This window comes from Panthera uncia, chromosome E1, assembly GCF_023721935.1.
Source record: "Panthera uncia isolate 11264 chromosome E1, Puncia_PCG_1.0, whole genome shotgun sequence".
In the NCBI taxonomy this organism is placed as follows: domain Eukaryota; kingdom Metazoa; phylum Chordata; class Mammalia; order Carnivora; family Felidae; genus Panthera; species Panthera uncia.
In genome coordinates this window covers 34,065,579-34,078,953 of record NC_064814.1, presented here as the reverse complement: position 1 = coordinate 34,078,953, position 13,375 = coordinate 34,065,579, and the positions used below count along the sequence as shown (strand labels likewise).

The 13,375-nt window shown below is 36.0% G+C and overlaps 1 protein-coding gene across 10 annotated transcripts in view; it reads left to right on the top strand.

The window, feature by feature from the left end:
* BCAS3 (BCAS3 microtubule associated cell migration factor) overlaps positions 1-13,375 on the top strand; it is a 611,080-nt gene that overhangs the window by 216,122 nt on the left and 381,583 nt on the right. The window lies entirely within an intron of this gene.

The window sequence follows — 13,375 nt, the reverse complement described above, 5'->3', positions numbered from 1 at the left end:
TCCTGCTTTCCTTTCTTTCTATTCTTTCCTCAAAGATTAGTTGGCCATATGTGTCTGGATCCATTTCTGGGTTCTCTATTCTTTTCCATTGATCGGAGGGTCTGTTTTGTGCCAGTACCATACTGTCGTGATGATTACAGCTTTGTAACACGTCTTGAAGTCTGGGAGTGTGATTGCCTCCAGCTTTAGTTTTCTTTTTGAAGATTGCTTTGGCTATTTGGGGTCGTTTCAGGTTCTATACAAATTTTAGGATTGTTTATTCTAGCTCTGTGAAGAATGCTGTTGTTATTTTGATACAGATTGCATTGAATATGTAGATTGTTTTGGGTAGTATTGACATTTTAATAATATTTGTTCTTCCTATCCAGGACCGTGGAATCTTTTTCCATTTTTTGTGTTTTCTTCAATTTCTTTCATAAACTTTCTATAGTTTTCAGTGTATAGATTTTTCACCTCTTTGGTTAGATTTATTCGTAGGTATTTTACGGTTTTTGGTACAATTGTAAATGGGATCGATTCCTTGATTTCTCTTTCTGTCACTTCATTGTTGGTGTATAGGAATGCAACTGAGGGGCGCCTGGGTGGCGCAGTCGGTTAAGCATCCGACTTCAGCCAGGTCACGATCTCGCGGTCTGTGAGTTCGAGCCCCGCGTCAGGCTCTGGGCTGATGGCTCGGAGCCTGGAGCCTGTTTCCGATTCTGTGTCTCCCTCTCTCTCTGCCCCTCCCCCGTTCATGCTCTGTCTTTCTCTGTCCCAAAAATAAATAAAAAACGTTGAAAAAAAAATTTAAAAAAAAAAAAAAAAAGGAATGCAACTGAATTCTGTGCATTGATTTTTTATCCTGCCACTTTGCTGAATTCACGGATCAGTTCTAGCGGTTTTTTGGTGGAATCTTTTGGGTTTCTATATACAGTATCATGTCATCTGCGAAGAGTGAAAGTTTGACCTCCTCCTGGCCGATTTGGATGCCTTTTATTTCTTTTGTTGTCTGATTGCAGAGGCTAAGACCTCCAATACGATATTGAATAACAGTGGTGAGAATGGACATCCCTGTCTTGTTCCTGACCTTAGGGGGAAAGCTCTCAGTTTTTCCCCATTGAAGATGATATTAGTGTTGAGTCTTTCATATATAGCTTTTATGATCTCGAGGTATGCTCCTTCTATCCCTACTTTTTTAAGGGTTTTTATCAAGAAATGATGCTGTATTTTGTCAAATGCTTTCTCTGAATCTATTGAGAGGATCATATGGTTCTTGTCCTTTTTTTTATTGATGTGATGAATCATACTGATTGTTTTATGGATATTGAACCAGCCCTGCATCCCAGGTATAAATCCCACTTGGTCATGGTGAATAATTTTTTAATGTATTGTTGGATCTGGTTGGCTAATATCTTGTTGAGGATTTTTGCATCCACGTTCATCAGGGAAATTGATCTGTAGTTCTCCTTTTTAGTGGGGTCTTTGGTTTTGGAATCAAGGTAATGCTGGCTTCATAGAAAGAGTTCGGAAGTTTTCCTTCCATATCTATTTTTTGGAACAGCTTCAAGAGAATAGGTGTTAATTCTTCCTTAAATGTTTGGTAGAATTCCCCTGGAAAGCCATCTGGCCCTGGACTCTTGTTTTTTTGGGAGATTTTTGATTACTAATTCAATTTCTTTATTGGTTATGTGTCTATTTAAATTTTCTATTTCTTCCTATTTCAGTTTTGGTAGTTTATATGTTTCTAGGAATTTGTCGATTGCCCATTTTATTGGTGTATAATTGCTTATAATATTCTCTTATTATTGTTTGTGTTTCTGCTGTGTTGGTTGTGATCTCTCCTCTTTCATTTTTTATTTTATTTATTTGGGTCCTTTCTTTTTCTTTTTGATCAAATTGGCTAGTGGTGTATCAATTTTGTTAATTCTTTCAAAGAACCAGCTTCTGGTTTCATTGATCTGTTCTACTGTTTCTTTTTTGGGGGGAGGGGGGTTCAATAGCATTGATTTCTGCTCTAATCTTTATTATTTCCTGTCTTCTGCTTGTTTTAGGTTTTATTTGCTGTTCTTTTTCCAGCTCTTTGACATACAAAGTTAGGCTGTGTATCTGAGACCTTTATTCCTTCTTTAGGAAGGCCTGGATTGCTATATGCTTTCCTCTTATGAGTGCCTTTGCTGCATCCCAGAGGTTTTGGGCTGTGGTGTTATCATTTTCTTTGGCTTCTATGTACTTTTTAATTCCCTCTTTAACTTCTTGGTTAGTCCATTCATGCTGCTTAGCTTACTGGGGTGGATTGTTGTGGGGCTTGTAGGTGTATATGCACATGCATGGGAGGGGTGAAAATGGCATCACCCAGCTACCCAGTCTCTAGTATTGGAACTTTGTTCTCCCCAATCAGCAATTGTGCACCCGTCCTTTGTCTCTGGCCTCTGTCTACTCCCTGCTTTTACACTGTCTGTGACCAAACCATCAGGTTGCCAGGAGGCACCTCCCTCTTGCGTTTTATCTCAGATGTGGCTGTGTTTCCCAGCCCCTCACTTCTGAGGGACTGCGGCTTTGACCCACTCAGATCCTCTGGGGGAGAGTCTCACTGAGCAATGGCTGAGTGCCCACCGCACCCAGGAATGTTCGCAGGACCATGCTGATGCCAATGCCCAGAGACTGCAGTTGGGTGCCAGCCTGCCCCAGAAAAAGTTCACAAGATCGTGTAGCAGCAGCATTTCAGGGATTATGGGAAATCGCAACACACATCTGGCACCAGGCTTCACCCTTAATGACCTTGTTCCATCACCAGTGAATGTGGTTGTTCTCTGGGGTCTGCTGGGCCAGGTGGCCACACAGCTTCTACCAAATATCCTTCCAGCAGTGGAACTGCTTCTCCCCATGTAGCCTGAAGACCTTCTGGACCCCACTCTGCTCCTGGGGATTTGCCCTTCCCACCAGGGCACTGCCAGGTATTGAGCTGTAGAATTTCAGACTCTGTGCTCCCCCTGTTTATAGAGTCTTAATCTAATTTAAACCCTCTCCTTTCTCCTTTCTCCCTTTTTAGTTCAGTCCCTGTGGCTGTTTCCACATTTCCACTTTCTCTCCAACTTCTTTTGTGTGTGTGGGATGCTTTTCCCAAACTCTCCCCCCATCTCTGTCCTCTCTCCGCAAGCAAAAACAGCTCCCTGCCCTCCACGGCTTCTCTCTCCCCCAGTTCACCTCTCTGTGCCACGTACTTGCTGAGTTCTGTAGTTCAGGTTGTGCAGATTGTGTGTTAATCCTCAAATCAGTTTTCTAGGAATGCAGGTTTTTTTTTAAAAATTTTTTTCAACGTTTATTTATTTTTGGGACAGAGAGAGACAGAGCATGAACGGGGGAGGGGCAGAGAGAGAGGGAGACACAGAATCGGAAACAGGCTCCAGGCTCCGAGCCATCAGCCCAGAGCCTGACGCGGGGCTCGAACTCACGGACCGTGAGATCGTGACCTGGATGAAGTCGGACGCCTACCCGACTGCGCCACCCAGGCGCCCCAGGAATGCAGGTTTAATGTTGATCTGGCTATATTTCATGGATGCGAAATGCAAAAAAAACCTTCCGTGCTGTTCTGCCATCTTGGCTTCTCTTCCCATTCAAATTTTAGAATTTTTGTTCCAGCTCTGTTAAGAATGCTGGTGTTATTTTGATTGGTATTGCATTGAATGTGCAGATTGCTTTGGGTAGTATTGACATTTTAACAATATTTGTTTTCTGATCCATGAACATGGAATGTTTCTCCATTTCTGTGTGTCTTCTTTACTTTTTTTCATAAGCTTTCTATAGTTTTCAGCATACAGATCTTTTACTTCTTTGGTTAGGTTTATTCCTAGGTATTTTATGGTTTTTGGTGCCGTTGTAAATGGGATCGATTCTTCAATTTCTCTTCCTGCTGCTTCATTATTGGTGTATAGAAATGAACCAATTTCTATATGTTGATTTTATATCCTGCGACTTTGTTGAATTCATGTATCAGTTCTAATAGTTTTTTGGTGGAGTCTTTAGGGTTTTCCACATAGAATGTCATGTCATCTGTGAAGAGTGAAAGTTTCACTTCTTTCTTGCCAATTTGTGTGCCTTTTAAATTTATTTTTGTTGTCTTATTGCTGAGGCAAGGACTTCCAACACTATGTTAAACAACAGTGGTGAGAGTGGACATCCTGTCTTGTTCCTGACCTTAGGGGGAAAGCTTTCAGTTTTTACCCATTGAAGATGGTACTAGCTGTGGGTCTTTCATATATGGCTTGTATGATCTTGAGGAATGTTCTATCTATCCCTACTTTTTTAAGGGTTTTTATCAAGACAGGATGCTATATTTTGTCAAATGCTTTTACTGCAGCTAGAGAGGATCATGCAGTTCTTATCCTTTCTTTTGTTAATCTGATGTATCATGTCAATTGATTTGTAGACATTGAACCACACTTGCATCCCAGGAATAAATCTTACTTGATCGTGCTACATAATTCTTTTAATGTATTGTTGGGTTCAGTTTTCTAGTATCTTGTTGAAAATTTTTGCATCCATGTTCATCATGGAAATTGGTGTATAATACTCATTTTGAGTGGGGTCTTTGTCTGGTTTTGGAATCAAGGTAATGCTGGCTGCCTAGAATGGATTTTGAAGTTTTTCTTCCATTTCCATTTTTTGAAACAGCTTCAAAAGAAGAAGTATTAACTCTTCTTTAAATGTTTGGTAGAATTCCCCTGGGAAGCTATCTGGCCCTGGAAGGCATGCTATTTCCAAGGCCCTTAGAGTTGTAAAACTCTGAAATTGTATGATATGTTTTTTTCCTGAATAAAGACAGGAGTCAAATTACTTTTCCCAATCTATACTTCCTTATCTTCCCAATTCTTCTACTTTATCTAAAAATTTTACGTTTTTGCCCGCCATGTTGTGAGGTGTACAATATGATAGGGTAAGAAAAACCATTCAGTTATGAAAGAAAATTATATTTTATAAAAATATTTAATCACTTTTATGCCTTGGTATCTTATTAGTGTTTTGTGTTAGTATTGTTCACTAATCGTTAACTTTATTAAAAGTGCATGGTTAAATCAAAAGTAATCAACACAAGTTTATTCTAAAATTGTATAGAAATTCAAAGGATCCTGAAAAAGGTGGGTGAATTTTTAAAGCTGAAACTACCTAAATATCTGACCTTCTCTAATTGTACAGTAATCTAGAGAGTATGGTGTTGGGCAAATATAGTTATAGGTGGATGGAATGGAATCCAGAATTTGATTAAACTCACATGGTCACTTGATATATGACCAAAACAGTAGGTGATTCAATGTGGATGGTATAGTTGTCTGAAAAAATGTTGGTGGAACAACTGGGATATCCACTTGGGGAAAAAAATAAACTTTTACTTAATGTCATGCACAAAAATTAACTCTAAGTTGATCATAGACTTAATTTAAAATCTTAAACTGTAAATCCTCAAAAATAAAATAAAGGATTATATCATTGTGACCCAGGAGAGATAAAGAAAGAGGTTTAGGTAGGACACCAAAAACACAAACCATAAAATTGTTCTTCTTTAAATTAAGCACCTTGGGAAAGATATTGTTAGGAAAATTAAGTGGGATACCATAAAGTGGGAGAAAATATCATATATGATATATATATATATATATATATATACACACACACACACACACACATATATAATTATATATCATATTCATAAATATATATGTAATGAAGGGACAAAACAATTAAAAATGGACAAAAGATTTGAACAGTCATGTCACAAAAGAAAATATGCATGTAGCCTTAACACATGAAAAGCTGTTCAACATCACCAATCACCAAGGAATATGGCATACTAAAACCATAAGAAATCATCAGATACTCACTGAAATGATTAAGATTTTGAAAGACTAACAGTATCAAATGCTAATGAGTCTTGGGGCTCATGAGAAAGTTAAAATGATACAGCTGCTTTGGCTAAACATTTTCAGTTTTTTTTTTTTTTTTTATCAAGTTACACATACATATGAGCTAGCAGTTCTACTCCTAAATATTCACCTAAGAAAAATAAAAACATATGTTCACACAGACACTTGTTTTGAATCCTACTGGGGGTTTCTTTCACAATAGCCAAAAAGAGAAATAACTGCCGAATGGATATATAAATTATATGTCTTTATAATGGAATGCCACCCAGTAATATAAATAAATGAATGTAGTACTGTTACTCACAGTGGTAGGTTTAACAAGGTATTGTGTGAATCTATTTACATGAAATTCTTAAGTAGGCAATATTAATTCATAATGACAAAGCCAATGAGTGGTTCCCTGGGGCCAGGCAGTGGGGATGGGATGGACAGCAGGTGGACACAATAGAATTTTATCACATGTGCTCTATCTTAATGGCAGCAGCCTAGGTGTATATATACTTGTCATACTCATCAAACTGTAGTAAAATGACTGCATTTATTGTACATAAATTATATATTAAAGGTTAATAAAGTTTAGAAACTTTTCTGGAATCTGAGAAAAAATATATTCAGCCACTTGGAAAAAAAAATACACATAGACATGCACCACTTTCCTATATGTCTCTTGGATGAAAAGACCATTTAAAATAATAGTAGAATATTTAATATGAAGACCCATTGGATATAGCCAAAGATGTCTTCAGAACTCTAAATATGTCATGACGCTAAGTGAAAGAAGGAAAACAAAGTATTTGAATAAAGATGTAAGAACATTTAACGTTGAGACTCCTAAAAACGCAAGAGGATAGAAATAGTAAGCTATAAAATAAGTGAGCTAGAAACCCAATTATGATTTTAGTTTTTCCTACATAGAAAAAATTGGTAAGAACCATATCAGATATTTTGGTCTAATTTATCTTTATCGTGGCTATATGCAACTTTAGGAAGGGATAAAATGAATCATGTGTTTTATGTGTTCGACAGTGTGTACATCAGTGCCTTTAACAGTGTTTTTGAGCTTAAATTTTAGAAAGACTTTTACTATATCCTGGACCACAAATTTAGAAAAATACAGTGATGAGTTTGATTATTAGCATCTTTAAGCAGCTTAAGAAATCTGCTAACACTGACGCTGCCCACAGGGAGACTTTGAGACATTGTTTTCAGTATTCACATTTACTTTAAATCAGACTTTAATAGGCTATTATTGTGATTTTATGTATGTGAAGACCTAAAAGACCTTGATCAGTACTAGGGTTCTGTTTCTCTGCTTTTATGGTTACAAATTAGACTAGTAACTTTATTTTTTTTAATGTTTATTTATTTATTGATTTTTGAGAGTGAGAGAGAGAGAGAGAGACAGACAGACAGACAGGCAGGGGGAAGGACAGAGAGAGGGAGACAGAGAATCCCAAGCAGGTTCTGCGCTGTCAGCACAGAGCCCGACATGGTGCTCAAACCCATGAACCGTGAGATCATGACCTGAGTTGAAATCAAGAGTCAGACAGAGGCTTAACTGACTGAGCCACCCAGGTGCCCCTGGGCTAGTAACTTTAAAAGATAATTAGATAATGTGTAAGTTTTTAATCTGTACAAGGACTGATGGGGAAGTATTAAATTCACAAGAATTAATATCAAAATATAAAATTATTATGAGAGATATATTTTGAATTCCTGTAAGGATTTCCATTTGCCCCAGCATATCAGTGTTTATATCTATTTTTGGAAGAGAGTGTGAATAGCTGGTAATTTGTTTTCCAATTCATATGTGTGCACGTGATAAAGAACCGTACAATTAGGGAGGTGTTATAAATAGGATACGGTAAAAAAGACCTACCTACTCATGTTTCCAAGATTTTATAACATATGCCCAGTAGAGGTTTGCTACTCTTTAATTTTGTCTTTTGGGCTAACCAGCTGACGCCCAGTTGAAAAGATTTATGTTCTTATGAGGCCACAAAAGCCTTAATGTTCAGTCTCCATCTACCTCAGATTTTGGAGAACGCCATGTACCATCAGCAGCTTCAGTCTCCACCCTCTAATGCTAATGCTCATCTATCAAACTTGAGGCTGAGAGTGAGGGAGAGGAAGCTTCCAGATAAACACACAGCAGCGCCTAAACAGCTAATCACTCTAAGCTTCCGCTTCCAGGCCCTATAATTAGAAGTCCTTCTTTTCCTTGTATTCCCAGATGACGCAAATGCTTTTTGTGGCTTGGCACCTCATTTGGGGCGTGGGTTTTAGTTTATGGCCAGGCTAGAGTCTGGTTTAGTCTTCTGATGCTGCATAAATAGTTCTTAAGCCACAGTCTACTCTGTACGAGTTTTTCCTTTTATGTATATCTGCTTTTTAACTTGTTTTCTAGAAAAAAAAAAAAAAAAAGCTTGTCTTTCTCCCAGCAGAATGTGTGCAAAAGAGGAAATTATAAATTAAAAGAAAACATGATTGTATAGTACTATACTAGTTATTTATTTCTTCTTTTTCTCTCTGCTCTTTTATTTTTATTTTATTTCATTTTTTCTTACTATTTTAAAGTTTTGTCAAAAACGGTAAGTTCATTGGTGGATCACAGAAACTACATTTACATGAGGAAATGGGAAAAAACTTTTGGGATAGGATACACAGAAGATAATAAAGATACATTTTCAGTGGCCCATTTCTCTAAAAATCTGAATTCATTTTACATATTAGAAACCAGACAGATGTTGAAAATCTAGGAGCATGTTGAAAAGTGTACATTTGTGATTATCATTCACATGTGAAACAATAATCTTCTTAATATGGCTACTAGGGACTTTTATTGGAGTGCTTATTATGAGTAAAATACTGATATGATTCTAGAAGAAATGAAGTTTATCTTCAGTAGGTGAGTCATGTATTTGTATTATAAATATGAGCTCATCATTTTCCTATCAGAATGTTTCAATTGAATTGTTTATCATGTGCAGAAAATAGTTTTGTAGTGGAAAAGTGATATCAGAACATAGTAGAATTGTGATAATTCAGACTTAGTATAACTCAGCAAAAAGTAGGAGTGAAGAAACATTGTTCACAAAAGGACAACTAAGCATTCATGCCCAACCTTAGAAATTTGTTGGTCGGTTAACAACAATAAGATGGACAGAATATAAAGTATGTCAGTGACCTCATGACCATAGCTGGTTACAGGGTGGGATCTAATTGTTATCTAAATGTTATCTAAATTGTTATACATTTGAAGTAGATCTCAATAAATAACACTTTTTTATTTTCTAAAATGTATTCTCTTGGAAATAGGCATCTAGTATGGTATTTTTTAATTTAACATCGTGACAAGAACTGTACCTTTTATTACCCTAGTAAATAAGAAGCTCAGATATACTTCATCTTTCTATTTAAATGCTTACCTTATTATCTTCTCACTAGTACTTAATATTCTTTCATACATTTTTTTTCAAAAGACAAAAGTTTTAGGAGTTAAAAAATGTGATTCTGCCTCCGGCACAGCAGAGTAAACTAACAAACCATTCTTCCTACAGAAAACAAATATAAATTCTGGACAAAATATAAACAAACATGCACAAATTTAGATATGTGTATTATAGTTCCAAGAATGGCTGATAGAAACTTAAAGAGAGACACAAAAAAAGGAAATGGAAAAATTAAAATTGGATATTAAAAATATTGAAATCATACAGAAAAAGGGAAGAAAGCAAGAACAGAGAAACAAAGAATAAAAACAAGGAAACCATCAGAAAAATAATAAAAAGTAATAAAATGGTAGCTATAAACTCAACCAGTAAGTTAGGCTAAATGTGAATGAACTACAAACACCAATTATAAGTCCAGAATTAGATTAAAAAAAAAAAACAAATTAGACCTCAATTATTACCTAAAACAAAGTCATTTTTTTAATGTTTATTTTTGAGAAAGAGAGAGAGAGAGAGAGAGAGAGAGAGAGGCAAAGCATTAGTGGGGGAGGGGCAGAGAGAGGGAGGCACAGAATCCAAAGCAGGCTCCAGAGCCTGACATGGGGCTCAAACCCACGAACTGCAAGATCATGACCTGAGCCAAAGTTGGACACTCTACCGACTGAGCCACCCAGGTGCCCCTAAAACAAAGTCATTTTAAGTACAATTATATTGATTATAAAAGTGAAAGAATAGAAAAGTATATGCCATGAGTGCACCAATCAAAACAAAGCTAGAGTGATGGTATCAGTATCAGAAAAGTAGACTTCAGAACAAGGAAATTACCAGGTTAAAGTGGGACATTATGATGAAAGAGGCAGTTCGCCAAGATGTCCTAAGAATCCTAAATGTGTGTGAACTTAAAAGTTTAGTATTTGGGAGCTATATAATAAACATATCCACAATTATACTTGGAAATGTTCAGTGTTCAGTTCAATTCAATAGTAGAACAAGACAGCAGGCAATCAGTAAGGATATTGAAGATCCTAACAACGCTATCAGTAAACTTGAATTAACTGACCTTTATAGAACACTCCAGGTGTTTCAAGTATACATGGAAGAGTCACCACAACCTCTTCTCAAATATAAAACAAGGTTTAACAAATTCCTTTTGTCACTAAAAATTAGTATGTGAAAGATACCTGAAAAATACCCAAATACTTAGAAAAGCTGAACAATATATCTTTAAATATCCCATGAGTAAAAGAGGAAATATCTAGAAAACATTTAGAACTGAATGCAAAAGAAAAGGCAGTGTGTCAAAATTTTGGAATTCAGGTTTACAGGGAAATTTATATCAATATATGCTTACTCTGAAAAAGAAGAAAGTTCCTGAAAAAGTAATCTAAGCTTCCACCTTAAGAAAACAGAAAAAAGAAAGAGCAAATAAAACTAAAGCAAGGAAAATGAAGTAGCAGAAGATACTAATAGCAGAAGGAGAAAGATAGGAGAAAGCAGAAATTGAAAAAAGAAATCAGAAAATCAGTGCTACTCAGAATAGATTTCCTTGAAAACATTTAGCTAGAATGATCAAGAAAAAAAGAGGGAAGACAAATTGTTGATAACCTCAATGAAAAAGTGGACATCACCAAAGACCTTACAGGTATTAATAAAGGCCATTTCCTTGAGTTACAGAAAGTAATTCACCCAAGGACATTTAAATTAAGCCCCCAAATTTTACATTTTAAAATAATAAAATTTAAATTACAAAGAAATTAAAATAAAAATATTTAAAGGTATTTTTAAAAATTTTTTTTAACGTTTATTTATTTTTGAGACAGAGAGAGACAGAGCATGAACAGGGGAGGGTCAGAGAGAGGGAGACACAGAATCTGAAACAGGCTCCAGGCTCTGAGCTGTCAGCACAGAGCCTGACGCGGGGCTCTAACTCATGGACCGCGAGATCATGACCTGAGTCGAAGTCGGCCGCTTAACCGACTGAGCCACCCAGGCGCCCCTAAAGGTTTTTTTTTTTTTTTTTTTTAAAGGCCCATATAGTTTTACTGACAAATTCTACTGAAAATCTAAGTAGGAAATAATAGTGGTTTTCCGCAATCTCTCTCTTCAGTTTCACAAGACCAGCTTTAGCCTGATACTGAAAACAGACAAACTCGTGATTAGAAAGCTACAAACCAATAACCCTCAGGAACAGTCATGAAAATCTTAAAACCTTAGCTAATTGAATCCAGCAGCATATAATAAAGGATTTTGACCAGGTGGAGTTTATCCTAGAAATGCAAGTTTTGTTTGACGTTTGATTTTGTTTGACATTTGATTATTTACTAAAATTCACCATATTAATTGAGTAAAGAAAAAAAAATGCATAGTCATGTCACAGGTGTAAAACACTGTACACAATTCAACATTCATTCATTATAAAAACTATCAACAAATTAGGAGTAGAAAGGAACCTCCTTCACTTGATAGAGAGTATTTATAAAAAAAAAAACAACCTACAGCTAACATCATACTTAAAGATTGAATGCTTTCTCCTAAAATTTGGAAGGCACGAATATTACTTCACCCCATTTCTGTTTTCCTCAGCAGTGTAGTAAGTGAAGAAAAATAAAAGGCATGTAGTTTGTAAAGGAAAAAATCAAATTATGTCTGTTCACAAACTACATGATAATCTGTAAAGAAACCTCCGTGTAATCTACAAAAAGCCCTGACTAGAACTGGCAGACTATCTGTCAATATAAAAAAATGTCCATTATGTCTCTATATGCCAGCAGGGAATAATTGACAATTGAGATAAAATAAAAAGTACCATTTATAATGGATCCAATAAAAAATGTGTATAATTTATGTACTCAACAGGAAAAATAAGAAGTCAAAGAAAACATATATCAAGAAATAGGAGGTGTTCATAGATTAGAAGGCTCAATATTGTTAAGCTGTCCATCAGTCAATTTGATTTATAAACTTAATATAACCTTCCCCAAAATCCTAAGAATTTTTATTTATTTAAGATTTTTTTAATGTTTATTTACCTTTGAGACAGAGAGAAACAGAGTGTGAGTGGGGGAGGGGCAGAGAGAGGGAGGGAGACACAGAATCTGAAGCAGGCTCCAGCCTCTGAGTTGTCAGCACAGACCCTGACCTGGGGCTCGAACTCATGAGCCATGAGATCATTACCTGAGTCGAAGTCGGCTGCCCAACTGACTGAGCCACCCAGATGCCCCCCTAGGAATTTTTAATATCAAAAATCTGATTTTGGGGTACCAGGGTGGCTCAGTTGGTTGAGTGTCTGACTCTTGATTTCAGCTCAGGTCATGATTCCAGGGTAATGGGATGAAGTGCCACATCTAGCTCCGTGCTGAACATGGAGCCCACTTGAGATTCTCTCTGTGTCTCCCTTTGCCCCTCTCCCCACTCATGTGCTCTATCTAAAATTAAAAAAAAAAAATCTGATTTTGTGTTTGGAATGGAATTGGAATAGCCAAAATAATGTTGAAAAAAAAGGTTCTTTCTTCAACATTTGATATAAAGTTATGGTAATCAAGCAAGTGTGGTATTAATGAAAGTATAGACACAGAAAATGATGGACTAGAATAATACTTCCAGGTGAAGACCTATGCAGATACAGCCAGTTCATCTTTGGCAAGTTGACAATGGATAAAGAATAAAGGATAAAGACCTCAGTGAGTAAAGAATATTCCCTTCAAGAAATCTTGCTAGAACAATTGGACATTGTTTGCAAAAAAAGTTAGTTTGATACCTCACAATTTATACATAAATTAACTTAAAACGAATGATAGACCTCTATGCAAAATATAAAACTGAAATTTTGACAAGAAAACAAAATTTTTGTGACCTTGGATTAGGCAAAGAATTCTTAGCTATGACATTTCATCAAAATTAAAAACTTGCTATGTGAGACACTGTTCAGCATTTGAATAAATATTATGCCAGGGTAGAGAAACATTTTTATTTTTTATTTTATTTTATTTTTTTTTTTAATTTTTTTTTCAACGTTTTTTATTTATT